Below are 12,774 nucleotides of genomic sequence, written 5' to 3' on the forward strand. Positions count from 1 at the left end.
GATGTTCTCTGGTTAAAATATAGGTTTATTTATTTTTATAAAATCACCCTGGGCTACGCCGCCACTGGTCACTAAAGTGCGAAAACTCATATAAAAATACATTACAGCAAACAAATATTATTCATTTAAATATTCTGTTAAATGTAATCAACTGTTACGTTGTGTAAACATTGTTTCATGACTGCAGAATCATATATTTAATTATTATAAAAGCAAAGCTATATAATAACAACACTTTTTATTTAGATGTTTTCTGGATTCGCTATAGACCACAGACTTAAGAGAAGAAAATCATAAGTTTTAGGATAAATATACTTTTAACTGTGCGTTTAAGCAAATATTAATTATACAGTGCTTGGTCAATACTGTAATGCAGATATCAAAGACAATGTTACTAACTAACAACTTTCATTACGAATTTAAATACTGATTTGATTGTAAGTACTTGATTTCATATAAAACCCAAGTTAGTTGTCTTTCGTCAAAAGCAGCCTTCAAAGGCCTGCTTATCTATATATCTTCTTGATTAGGACAACAAAGTAAACTCAACGGCACCAGAAACGCCTTAGACTGGAAGTAAATGACAAAGGTCGGAAGGAGACGCTTTATGATCGAGGTAGGCTTCTCAGACCTGTGTATGTATATTTATATTTTCTTGATCGGGGAAACAAGGCAAACTCATCATTGGTGTCGTATATATATATATATATATATATATATATATATACATAGTGAATTTTATATATATATATATATATAAATATAAAATTCACTCAAACTATAAGCGAGCGAGTCCTCTGGTAACTGCTAGTTTATAATAATTCTGTGTAAAATAATTGTATTGTTTAATTAAAAACACATAAAAATATGTCACATTGGGAGAATTTTATCTAAACATGATATTAAATTATTTGATAAGTCTAAACTACAATAGTACAATAAATATAACCAAAATAGATACTTTGTACGAGATATAGAAACGATAAAAAGTAACTGCATCGGCCGGGAATCGAACCCGGGCCGCCCGCGTGGCAGGCGAGCATTCTACCACTGAACCACCGATGCTTGTTGAATGCCGCGTATTTTTACACAATTGAACATACTCTTACAGAGAATTAATTGTTCAGGAATTTGCTTCAGCTGAAACATATTGTGTATATTGTTGTGTTCGTATTGAGGTTTAGTTTATTGTTGTAATTTTACTGTACCGGCCTTTTTTATTTTACTCCCACCTGATAAGCGATGTAGTTGTTTTTTCGACCTAAACATGTGTATTTTTTCACTTAGGCGGCAAATTAACTGTGCCACCATATTAATTCGCTGAGCTTTAGCGAAGCTTATCACTCAGGGGGATAGCAAAACCTCTCTTATAGCAGAGAACGATATAGTAGGCCTAACGCATGTCTGACCCTCAGTAGATTCGGTTTATTTGTGTAGAGCTACAGTTCGTATACTGTACAACCTAAAGTTCGTTGATGGTTAATGTGCAGCCATGAGATTTGGCTGAGCGTTAGCGTAGCCTAACTGTCTACAAGATATCTCGAGAAAGATTTCGTTTATTGCCTTTAAATGTTGCATGAAACTATTTCTACAAAGATACAAAAATGTTTTAAATCGCCACTGTAGTTCAATGTCCCTCCATTGGGTTTGGCTCAGCATCATTGAAGCCATCACTCGTTAGGCTGGCAAAATTTGTCTGCTATCTGCGAGGGAGCTGTAGACATTTCTCATCTGTCGTTAGAACATCTCGTGAATGACAAGCTATAAACGTGAAGATGTGCTTGCATCTTCTACGCGACTTATAATAAAACATTAGATAAATTGTTATTTGTAACCCTTCTAAAGTTGGCAACATTAAAATACATACTTGTGCTATTGGATAAATGGTAGAGAAATGTGTAGACTTTAATCTCACTTCGATCGTTCAAACATTTCTCAGACACTGATAATGCAACCATCCCCAGACATTGTGTATCATGTCTAATCACTGTACAGTGTGAGTATTACTATTTGCTTACAGATAAAACGGGAAGAACTTATTGGAAAATCAATATGTTTTAAACCAAGGTATTTTCAATGTACTTATTTAATCTTACAACAAAGTGTGTTGGTGTCTTCAAAATGGCAGCAATAAACGTTTTTTTATTTTATTGCACATACATTTTTGTATGTATTGGTGATGCATAGTGTAACTTGCAACAAATTATAGGTTAGTAAATAAACTTTATAGATTATAGGAAAGATATCTTTGAAGAAACGTTTTATTATGTATCTCTATACAGTTATACGTAACGGTATAGACTGTAATTAATCGATAATGTACTGTTATAACTAACTACAGGCAAAATACAAAGAAAATTAATAATTATGAACATTTTATTATTAATAATAATAATATCTTTTATTGCATAAACGATCATACAATTGCACAGCGTGCGACAATAGTACTGTAAATATTACACTAATCCCACAATAAGGCTTTGGAAGTCGTTTTCTGTATCAAAACTCGGGGTTTGCTTTGAATTTCAATTATAATTTTCAATTGCCTTTGACATCAAGAGGTGTTTTAATCGAGGTTTGCATTATTTGGCATCATCGAGATGTTTGATACTCTCAGAGAGCTTATTGATTAGTCTCACACCAATTTGAGGTGGTCGGTCTTGAAACACTGCTTTTCTGAAAATATTAAAAGTAGACCAAAAAATGTATTCATGCAATTTTAAACAATTTTTTAAAATAAAGTCGTTGAAATAAAGTAAGATGCTCCTTGACTGTGGAAATTGTTAGATTTTGTTCGTTAAACTGTTTCGTTTACTGATATTTATCTCAAAAAATATGAAGTCGGCTGTGATAAAATATTAAAAACTTGTATGAATTATTTATTCTTTATTTCAATATATATATGCAAAATGTTGTAATAACATATTTAATAAACAATGCCTCTGGTTGATAATACTATTTCAATTCTTAACACATTCTTTCTTTATTTTTTACTTTCTGTTGGTTTTTTTTAGAATTTTTGTTTACAAATTCAGGATATAAATAAATGGGATAATATATTTTTTTAATCATCCGTATTGTTCTTAATAATTATTGCACTGTTAGTTGTGGTAATTTTTCAGTATAGAAATTTGTAGAAACCTAATATGTTTACTTTATAGTACGTATATTTAATAATACAGTAAGTTATTACAATATTAATGGTAGGGTTAATAATTATACAGGTTCGGTGCTGCTTTTACCATACACGGTGTACTAGTACCAAGCTTCTCTACCCGCAGCGCTAGTGTCGCTGTCATGTTGCTTGGCAACCTGCAGTTTTATTTCACTTCTCCGTGCTGCTTGAATTTTAAACACCTAATCAGATCTTTTACTCACTTCCCTAACTTTTACAGCTCTGAGAAACATTACTTGTTGATTGGGATTTGATACAATCGTTTTGTTAAGAGCTTAAAGTCCTGTGTTAAAGCCCGAATTAACTTAATTTTTAAAGAGTCACGGCTGTTCAAAGGTCAGAAATGTATTGAAAGTCCTGGATTTTACAAAAAATACAGAATACTCTATCGCTAAATTAGTGATAATGATAGTCCTAATGATAGCTAATGTCCTAATAATGAAAGTGAAGTTCGGTCTTCTTTAATATTCCACCTTAGAAATTAAGTTTAACAGGTTCCAAGATAGAGAGAGTATGAGGGAATTTGGATGTGGAGAAAATTACTAGTAGGTTGTAATTTGAAAATTTCTTCCGGGTTCCAATTTTTTCTTTATGGGATATCGGGAAGTGCGAGAATTAGTGACGAGTGGGTGAGTGAGTGAGTGAGGACTTTGCCTCAAAACACTTTTTAATTCGTGTCAATTAGACATAATTAATTGTAAATAAAATTAGGTCGATTAAAAGTTGGTCCTATATACAAGTTCCGTTGAATTTAAACATGTTAAACCTATTAACTTTCTTATGAATATAGATGAAGTGATTTGATTTGGGGGGATGTTTCTACCACACCCTGCAGCAAACGCCTGCACACAACGTATTTGTAGCTATGGTACGAAAGGTTAATTCAATGTCCAGTTACTGTGTCAAAGTGGTCAATGTTTCTCACACAATAACTGGTAAATAATAAGAGATGATTTGGCAAAATCAGCTATTTTTATACCCAAGATTTCATAATGGGCTTTGATCAGATAAAACAAAATGCTATGTTAATCATGGTTTTTGATGTTTTTTTTTCAACATTTTAATGACTTGTTTTACGAGTTTGTGTCCTACGTTCTCAAAATAATTACTGAGTGAGTGTTTTATCTAGCTTACAATAATTTTAAATGTAATTTAAACTGTTGGGGGTTTATAAATAACTCAAACTTTAATTGGCCACCAAATTTGATAGAGTAACATTAGAGACGTCTAGTTTATGCCATTTTTCTTCTTTTTAATACCTTTAAAATCACTTTCTAGGGGTTCCTATTTAAAAATTTTGACTCACTTCCAAAATACCCCATTTGTGGGAGGGGGGAGGCAAAAATTTTCTTACGTTGAAATATTCTTCTGTTGGTCATATAAACATCCTCCAAAGTAAATCATTCAATGTCTATTCATAAGAAAGTTAATAGTGGGGGGGGGGGGGGGTTAAGGCACGTGGGATACATAAGTATATCGATAACTGTCAATTCAGCCTAATACTGGTTGCTCTAAGACTCTATAGGCCTACTGTGGTTTAGCTCGACCTCATCTGGAAAACTGTAATCTGTTGATCTTTTACTCAATGAGTAGGTGCAAAATCATTTCTTTAATTGATGGGTTATGATTAACCTAGGGTACCTACTTCAATTTCTCCTCAACTCCTCCGTTTCCACAGTGAATAGTAGTCGATAGTCTTCTCCACAACAAGCCCGAAATATCTCAAGATCCTGACTTTGTTAGATGTATGTGTTTCAATTTGTCAACACGGTTTAGCCGGAAAAGTTAGATGATAACGACAGATCCACGTCCTCGTGTCAATGTTCTGATCTCATTATTATTTTGATACTTTGGTGTTATATCAACCACACCCTGCAGAAAACTCCTTCACTCAACGTACTTGTAGCTGCAGTGAGAACAGTTCATTCAATGTGAATGTTGGGTTTAACTCCAGTTCAAGTCCCGTTTAATGCAGCGCTGTCTCAGACTCTACTCCTGGAATCTGGAGGATTCAAATTCATCTGAAGAGGTCCAAAAAAGTCGGTGAAGCTCAAAACGAACTCTTTGCATAGTTTCGACAAGAGCGAGTTTGTTTACGACATCGTTTCGAGTTGAGTGCAACTCTTCACTCTTAGTGAAGAGGAAAGTGAACTGGAGCTAAACTCAACATCCACAGCAAACGCCTTGTGAGAGTTAGTTGTGACAGTAACTACAGAGAATTACAGTTTGTGTGTATATAGAACAATTCCTTTTCCCCCAAGAGGGATGTGGTAATATACCATATCCAACACGAGTCGCCGATAAAGAAGCTCATCGTATCGACATCGCCGACGTTTTTTGGATCTCTCAGACGAACATGACTCCAGAGAGTAGTTTATATACCCATACAGCATTTAGTATATGACTTTCACACAACTTTTAGAGTATTTATATTTGTAAAGATATATACGTCATGAATGGCTAAAACTTCCACACTCTGATCGGAAATACATTAGAGCTCTGGACTCCACTGCACGGTACAAATATCTTCCTGCCGCAAATCCTGTGTAATGTATTGAAGATGGTGACACAATTTCTAGCTCATACCATTAACATACAACAGTCCAAGGTCCAAGTATTGCATTTACAGGGGATGGTGCTTATCTGGACGAAAGCCTATCTCTGTATTAAATAAAGGAAATGTATTTTTAAGAGGAGCAGACGTCCAAATCTGAACGTGAAGAAGTCTCAAAGCCATGGTCTCTCGGTTCGTGACCGTCTACAGATCTTTCATTGGTAGATAGTTTAGTTCCTAACAAGACAGGCAATCTTTCACAATTGATTTATTACGGAAATAACACTATTTACTACTAGCCATTAGGAAAACATTATTAAATAATGAACTTCGCTGGACACCGTTATTGCACAACAGGGGTTACACTTACTACTCGGAGATTTACTATTCACATATTATTTCATTTTTATCTCATTTGCACTTGTTCTTTCTATTGTTGTATTAAACTATAAGAATAAATATTTTGCATTAAGATAATTTTCTTAGTAAAAATAAGGAACTATAGCAGGTTACTTGCAGAAGCCACAACAGTTTTTGAATTACGGCATATTCCGCTTTGCGTCTCCAAATTATAAATACTTCCCATATACAAATAACGATCTAAAACAATTGAAATAGTAATGAAAACCTGTAAAGTTCGCTTTTGGAATTGCTTGAACAATATTAGAAAGTATGGCGACAAGCGTAAAGTACAATACAAGTACGTAATAGAATAATATTCTTCAGGGTTTTAACACAAATACATGATGAAATAACATTTTTAACTCTTTTGCACGTGTTGTGTATAAAAATTATTTATACATAAAAAGAAAACCCGGTAGAACTTGCAAGTTTGTTATCTTTATAGTGATAAAACATTTCATAGTTTTATTAATAACGCCGCCAATGGAGTTTATTAAAAAGATTTTGTTAATTTTGCACAGTGACTTATATATGTAACATTTGTTATTAATCGAAAGTTTAATGTACATCCGAATCTGGAATTCTGCCTACGAATCTTCCGATGTACCAATGATAATCTTCTAATAATATTTTTGTTTTATTTAATATAGATGACTACTAAGAATATCCCTTGTTGCTCAGAAAAAATAGCCGGATGGTGGATAGATGTTGTTGGGCTTTAATCGCCTATGATCGCCCTGCACCGATCGCTGTTCCTGACCTATGGGAACAGCTGGTGGTCAGCAGAGATATGGCAACATCGCACCGCCTAAATCGTCATCGGTCTATTTTTGTCCGGGCTACTCTTGGTACTTTATTATCAGTACAATTATTTATCTGCTTTAGTTACCACTCTTAATGTATGAAATTGTTTTGGATCTCTATAGGAAAACTTTGAGATTTGGAGACATGCAACACAGTCTGGCTAAATATTACGTTGTTAATATTTTCAACCTTCAATTATTTACTTCCGACCAGAGTGTGCTGGATGCAGGAGAATCAGTTTAGCAGTGAGCAGTATTCGATGTTGCTAAGCCAATGCAACAATTGTGTATGCTATAAACTGGACTATAAACGGTACAGCGGCCTGGTACTATAGTGTACTGTAGCCTCTCCGGTGATTGGTACACTCCCGTGTCGCACGCGATCACTTCATTACTCGCATTCAATTACATCCCGGCCAACTCCACCGGATTAGGGTATAGTGATTGTAATTATTCTGATTACTTATTTGTAGGAGCTCAGTGAAAATTAACAAGGTCTAAAATAAAGCTACGGATGGGATTAAACTGACATATTTTCCAACATTGATATCGTAACTGTAAAACTATGTATATTTATTTGTCAAAAGTATGGAGATAGCTACAACATTAGATTTAGAATGTCTTTATAAACAAATGACCACCGAAAAATCTGTTAGCTATTAAGTTAACTAATAATACAAAGTCTTAACAAAACTTTCATTCACTTGATATAAAACATTTCTAAAAGCGCACTAACCATGACTAAATCTCCAGCTTTTGTAGATAAAACAAGAATAGCTGTTCAAAATGTAATGCTTGATTGCACCTTTATATCGATTGACCTTTATCGATAAAACTTGTACCATATCTACGTTATATCACTGAGCCTCAACTCCATTTAAATGGTTTAAAATTTAGTTTCTATGATTGCCAAGACAGTTTTGTATAAATTTTAGATTTGCTTAATGAAATCAGAAAGGAAATCGTTCAAATAATAAATAACCTCGTCTCGTCTAGTAAAATTCGTCTCTGTTTAAAATGTATCGTTGATGGCGTACAATTTAAAAGTAAAACATGATTTCCCATTTCTGTCATTATTATATGTTACACAAATATAATACCACGTTTCGAGTATTGAAATCTACCCCCTTCTTCAAGTGTCAAAGAAAGACGTGTGAGGCTTTAGACGGTTGTTACTATGAGAGGGAGAGAAATCGGGCAATTAACCTGTGGTAATACATTTAGGATCATGCCAGCTAAAATTATACGAAACAAATTAAACTCATTTTCAAACTTATATAGCCATCGGATTAGCTTACTCTTCATATTTAAGCGAGTAACATAAATATTTTCCTCACTTTGTTTGTTTGAAGTTTGTTTTTGTCGATTGTGAAGGAAACAGGATTTAGCAGTAGCTACATTTGCCGATCAGTGATAGAAAGTCACTAACACAATTCTATATTAAAACCTGAAACGAAATTTTGAGTACACCTCTGCGTGTAATTGTATAATGCAGACGACTCATTCTATTATTAGCTAATTTAAGTTAATCTAAAATATGTCCTCAATTTTCAATACGAAATGTGGGCCCAGCACAACCAAGTACACTCGGCCAGGAAGAGCCGCGACGGAATACACGGTGGCGTGTTCCAACATGTCGCACTCTCAAGTCACGCTATCGAAGTTGTTCTTTCTACTTTGTGGTCTCTTTAATAGATTTATTATCTTGCATAACTTTACATCTAGGGCGTACTCGATTCTACTGAAATGAACCATGTAACTTGCAATTACTGGCTCATTAGATTGGAAATACTGGAATTGTAGTCATAAGTCTAATTTATACAGCCCTGAGCCTGGTCTGTCTCTTATGTTTCCATTGCCATATTTTCTGTGCTTAAAGATAGACGTAATTATCATATGGCTTTACGTCTGATGAAGAAAATAAAGTTGTCGAAACGCAGTGTTTCAAATTTGCACTTTGTGTGCTGTGCGACATCTGGCCCACTCTTTAGGTGTTATGTGGAATTAGGAACTATGAGATTAGGTACTATGAGGAACCGCCTAGGTTAGACTTAAAAAGGTGTGACACACAATAAAATACACCCACTGGCTGGAAGTGTAGTTTAGAATGCCACAAAATATGACGTATCTTGGATTTGGCAAAGGGACAGGGGAACCAGTGAAGAAGGTACAGACCGACCCATCTAGCATGAACCACAACTGGCGCATGCGCACTAATTCCGATTTCCTCTCTAATCCATAATAAAGCGTGCTAAACGTAACCCTGTTAATGGCAGTTTATTGTAACCGACTTTGTATTCTCATAGCTACCCAGGAGGATTCACTTCTGGCTGGTTTACCTTCCAGTTGAACCCACACTGGGCACAGCAAAAACCGATGTGTCACTTAAATCTGGGCAACCTTATGGATGTCCAGGAGCGGAACATCACTAACCACGATATTCGAGATTCTGGGGTTCAAAGGTAGTTCCATAGGTCTAGTCTACTGCGGGAGATGACTGTTGGAGTTGGTGGGTTTCCCTATGAGTTCTTTCTAGCCTAGACATAAGGCCGTGCCACACCCTGCCTGCTTTGACTGGAAAGGCTAGTTCAAAGCTGGCTTTCCTTTTTTCTGAGAGGACATGACTGAGATTAATACCCTAAATAGATCTCGACAGGAGACAGATATTATCCTCAACCTCACCCATCCTGAATATCCTGTCCCTCCGGAAGCAGTGCAATGGTTCTTTTAGGACTAGGTGCAGTTTCTAAGCTTCTTGTCCCAAGAAAAAAATTTTCCTCGGTACATGGACTTTGGAGCGGTTTACCGAGCGGGTTGTGCTCAGTCGATCCACGATAGGGACAAATTATTTGGTGACAGTGTGACCCCCCCCCCTCTTCACGCTTCACGCAAACTGGCACGGTCTGTACCAAGTGGAGTTCAAGAGTTTCAGGCGTCCTACAGACATCCTTGCAGCGCTACAAAATGGTGCATTTTCAGAGGTAAGATTGTGTACCTGTAGTGTAGTGATCACCTCAGTTTAATTTTACCCATGTAACACAAGTCACAGATAACGGACGTAAAAATTCATATTGAAATTTCATATGCTTAAACGGTTAAAATTTTAACTTCATCTTAAAACGTATAAATTACGAATATGTAAGAGCTAAAAAGTAATAAAAATGTAATAATGGTCTACTACACTAATTACATTACAAAGCAATGTTACAAATTAAACGTGATTATTAACTGTTAATGTAAGCAAGTCTAGTTCTAAGTAAGAGAGAGAAGATGTCACCAATTTTTGTCTCGACTGTCTGTTAACGTACTACAAGTTAAACACGTGTAATAAGAGAAGTAAGTTTAATTCCAAAGATGACTATTCCGTGCACGGCGGCAAGTTTATAGCGTTTCCATGGCAACGGAGGATAAGCGACACTAAAGCTTGTGACGAAGGTGTAAATACGTGTTTTAGTCAACTATTGGACTGGTTTTTAGACAGTAGTAGTCCTCAACTCCTCTACTCAAAACATGCTGGTACCGTTTAAAATAAAGTCTTTCGGAAAACGCTTTACCCAACTATAATACACTATGTTTAATGTGCCTTTAAAACAGACTATATTGAGCTTGTGTCCAGTTTCCATATGTTAAAATAAAATTATTCGCTTTCGTAGTGATTGTGGAGCATGTCGTCGAATACTGACTAACGTACAAGACCTATCATCAACCAAGCTCATTTCATCATCTCTGGCCTATTTAAGACAAACTACCCATTATTTAAAACTGATTAATATAAAAAGATTACCTCAGAATATTCCGTAATCAATGCGCAATATTCAGCTTAAAAAACGCGTTAAAAGTATTTCTTTCGAGTTTTAATACTTCGGAAGATTTGCTAAATTGTAAGACCAAAGCGGGGTAATAATATTAAAAATATCGGTTGTTATCTTCCGGTCACGCATGTGCTCTAAAGTTTGTACAAAATTTGAAAAAATCAATTTTAAATAATTTTTAAATATACGATATTCAATTTTTAATAGTTGAAAATGTCGAATACGAGACAAATTATTAATTTTTCATCCCATCCTAATATCTATGGAAGGTGTATTCTTAATTACTGCATCAATACATAATGGAAACATAGTTTGGTAAATGGTTTACAAAATAGGGACAAAAAGTCTGAACAGAACACCATGAATGTTCTACGTCATCATACATGAACTTTTATCATGTTCCCATTAATTCATTTTATACATTAACCAACACTACTTGTTGTGTGTAACTGAAATTTTCAAATAATATATTATTTTGATACCACCGTTATAGTTACAAAAAAATACATCGTGAATAATAAATTTTAAAATGTTCACATTTAAAATAATTGATAACAATAATAGTCTTTATTTGCCTAAAAAAACATTATTTAGTAATATACGTGACCGCCAGGGTCGCTAGAGTGACTGTGACGTCACCATAGCAATGCTATAAACCTGCTCCCGGGCTGCCCGTGCCCTGAATGGCCAAACCAGACACATCTCCGAAATTAAACCGTTTCTTTTTTACTGTGAGCCTTTAATATTCAAGTAATTGCCCGATATTAAATTAAAGAGAATAAAACTATTATATAGGTAACTATTTAGTTGGGTTAAAATTCTTACATTTTTACTTAATCCCAATGATTCCAAATTACAAACTGTAGAACCGAATATTGAAAAGATTTATAAAGCTATTAGGTGTGTAATAATGGTATGACTTGAACTAAATCGTTTTTTCATTTTACAATAAATTACTTATAAAATTAAATTAAATTAGGCCTACACCCCTCCCCATTCAATTTATCTCATTGTTTCTTGTTTTCGATTTAGTTAAGTTAGGTGGGTTATTATGAAACGTTTAATTTGCAAAATTTATCTATTTATATATGGGACTGAGTATGGAACCAAAGGTCTAAAAATGGATGGACTGGAGAAACTCTGATGACATAAGACGTTTTTGTGGTAAATATTATTTTGTTGACCCACACTGTCTAGGTTCCTGAGGGAGTGTAATCAGCTTTTGCAGCAAATTACGTCACATTATTCACTAGTTACGTATGTATCCATTTATATATGGGACTGAGTATGGAACCAAAGGACTGAAAATGTATGGACTGGATAAACTCTAATGATAAAACACGTTTTTGTGGCAAATATTATTTTGTTGACCCACAGTGTCTAGGTTCCTGAGGGACTGGAAGCAGCTTTTACAGCAAATTACGTCACATCATTCACTAGTCACGAATGTATTATACTGTAACATTAGTCTATACAATGCAAGATTTTACCGTCTTGTGAATTCCTTATATTTATTACATTTTACAGTAAGGAAACTAGGAAATTCAATGTTATATATTGCATTATTACGTAAATAAAATGAATATACATTCTTATTATTCGACTACTCTTTTTCTCACTCCTTTCTGAAACCTACTCCTTATTTAGAGTTTTTATTAAGGCTGTTACATTAAAGTCACAAATTTTGCTCATTAAGTTAGTTAAAATGTGTTTTAATATATTTTACAAATTTATAAGGGTATTATATAACTATATAAAAAATGGACTTATGCTAAGGGCTGTGAGTATTAAATTGGTTGATGAGAATAAGCATTGAGACAATTCAAATAAAAAACTGGCTGCAGAGAAACGACCTTGAGCTTTATCTCATAAGATCAATGTACAACTTAAAACACTTATCCTTACGTATTCACTGGTTATGACTTATAAACCATCATTGTAACGTAATATTTCTGTGAACGTAACTTTGATACAAGAGCTCTTCAAGTTTTTTTGGTGGAAGTGATACATTATAATGTTTTCTTTTGT

General features: G+C 34.4%; 1 non-coding gene across 1 annotated transcript; it reads right to left on the reverse strand.

Annotated features, from left to right (window-relative positions):
- Positions 1–994: 994 nt before the first annotated feature.
- Trnag-gcc lies at positions 995–1,065 on the reverse strand. The gene has a single exon. It is a non-coding gene; the product is annotated as a tRNA-Gly (tRNA).
- Positions 1,066–12,774: the final 11,709 nt, after the last annotated feature.

This window comes from Homalodisca vitripennis, chromosome 5 (genome assembly GCF_021130785.1).
Source record: "Homalodisca vitripennis isolate AUS2020 chromosome 5, UT_GWSS_2.1, whole genome shotgun sequence".
Taxonomy (NCBI): Eukaryota; Metazoa; Arthropoda; class Insecta; order Hemiptera; family Cicadellidae; genus Homalodisca; species Homalodisca vitripennis.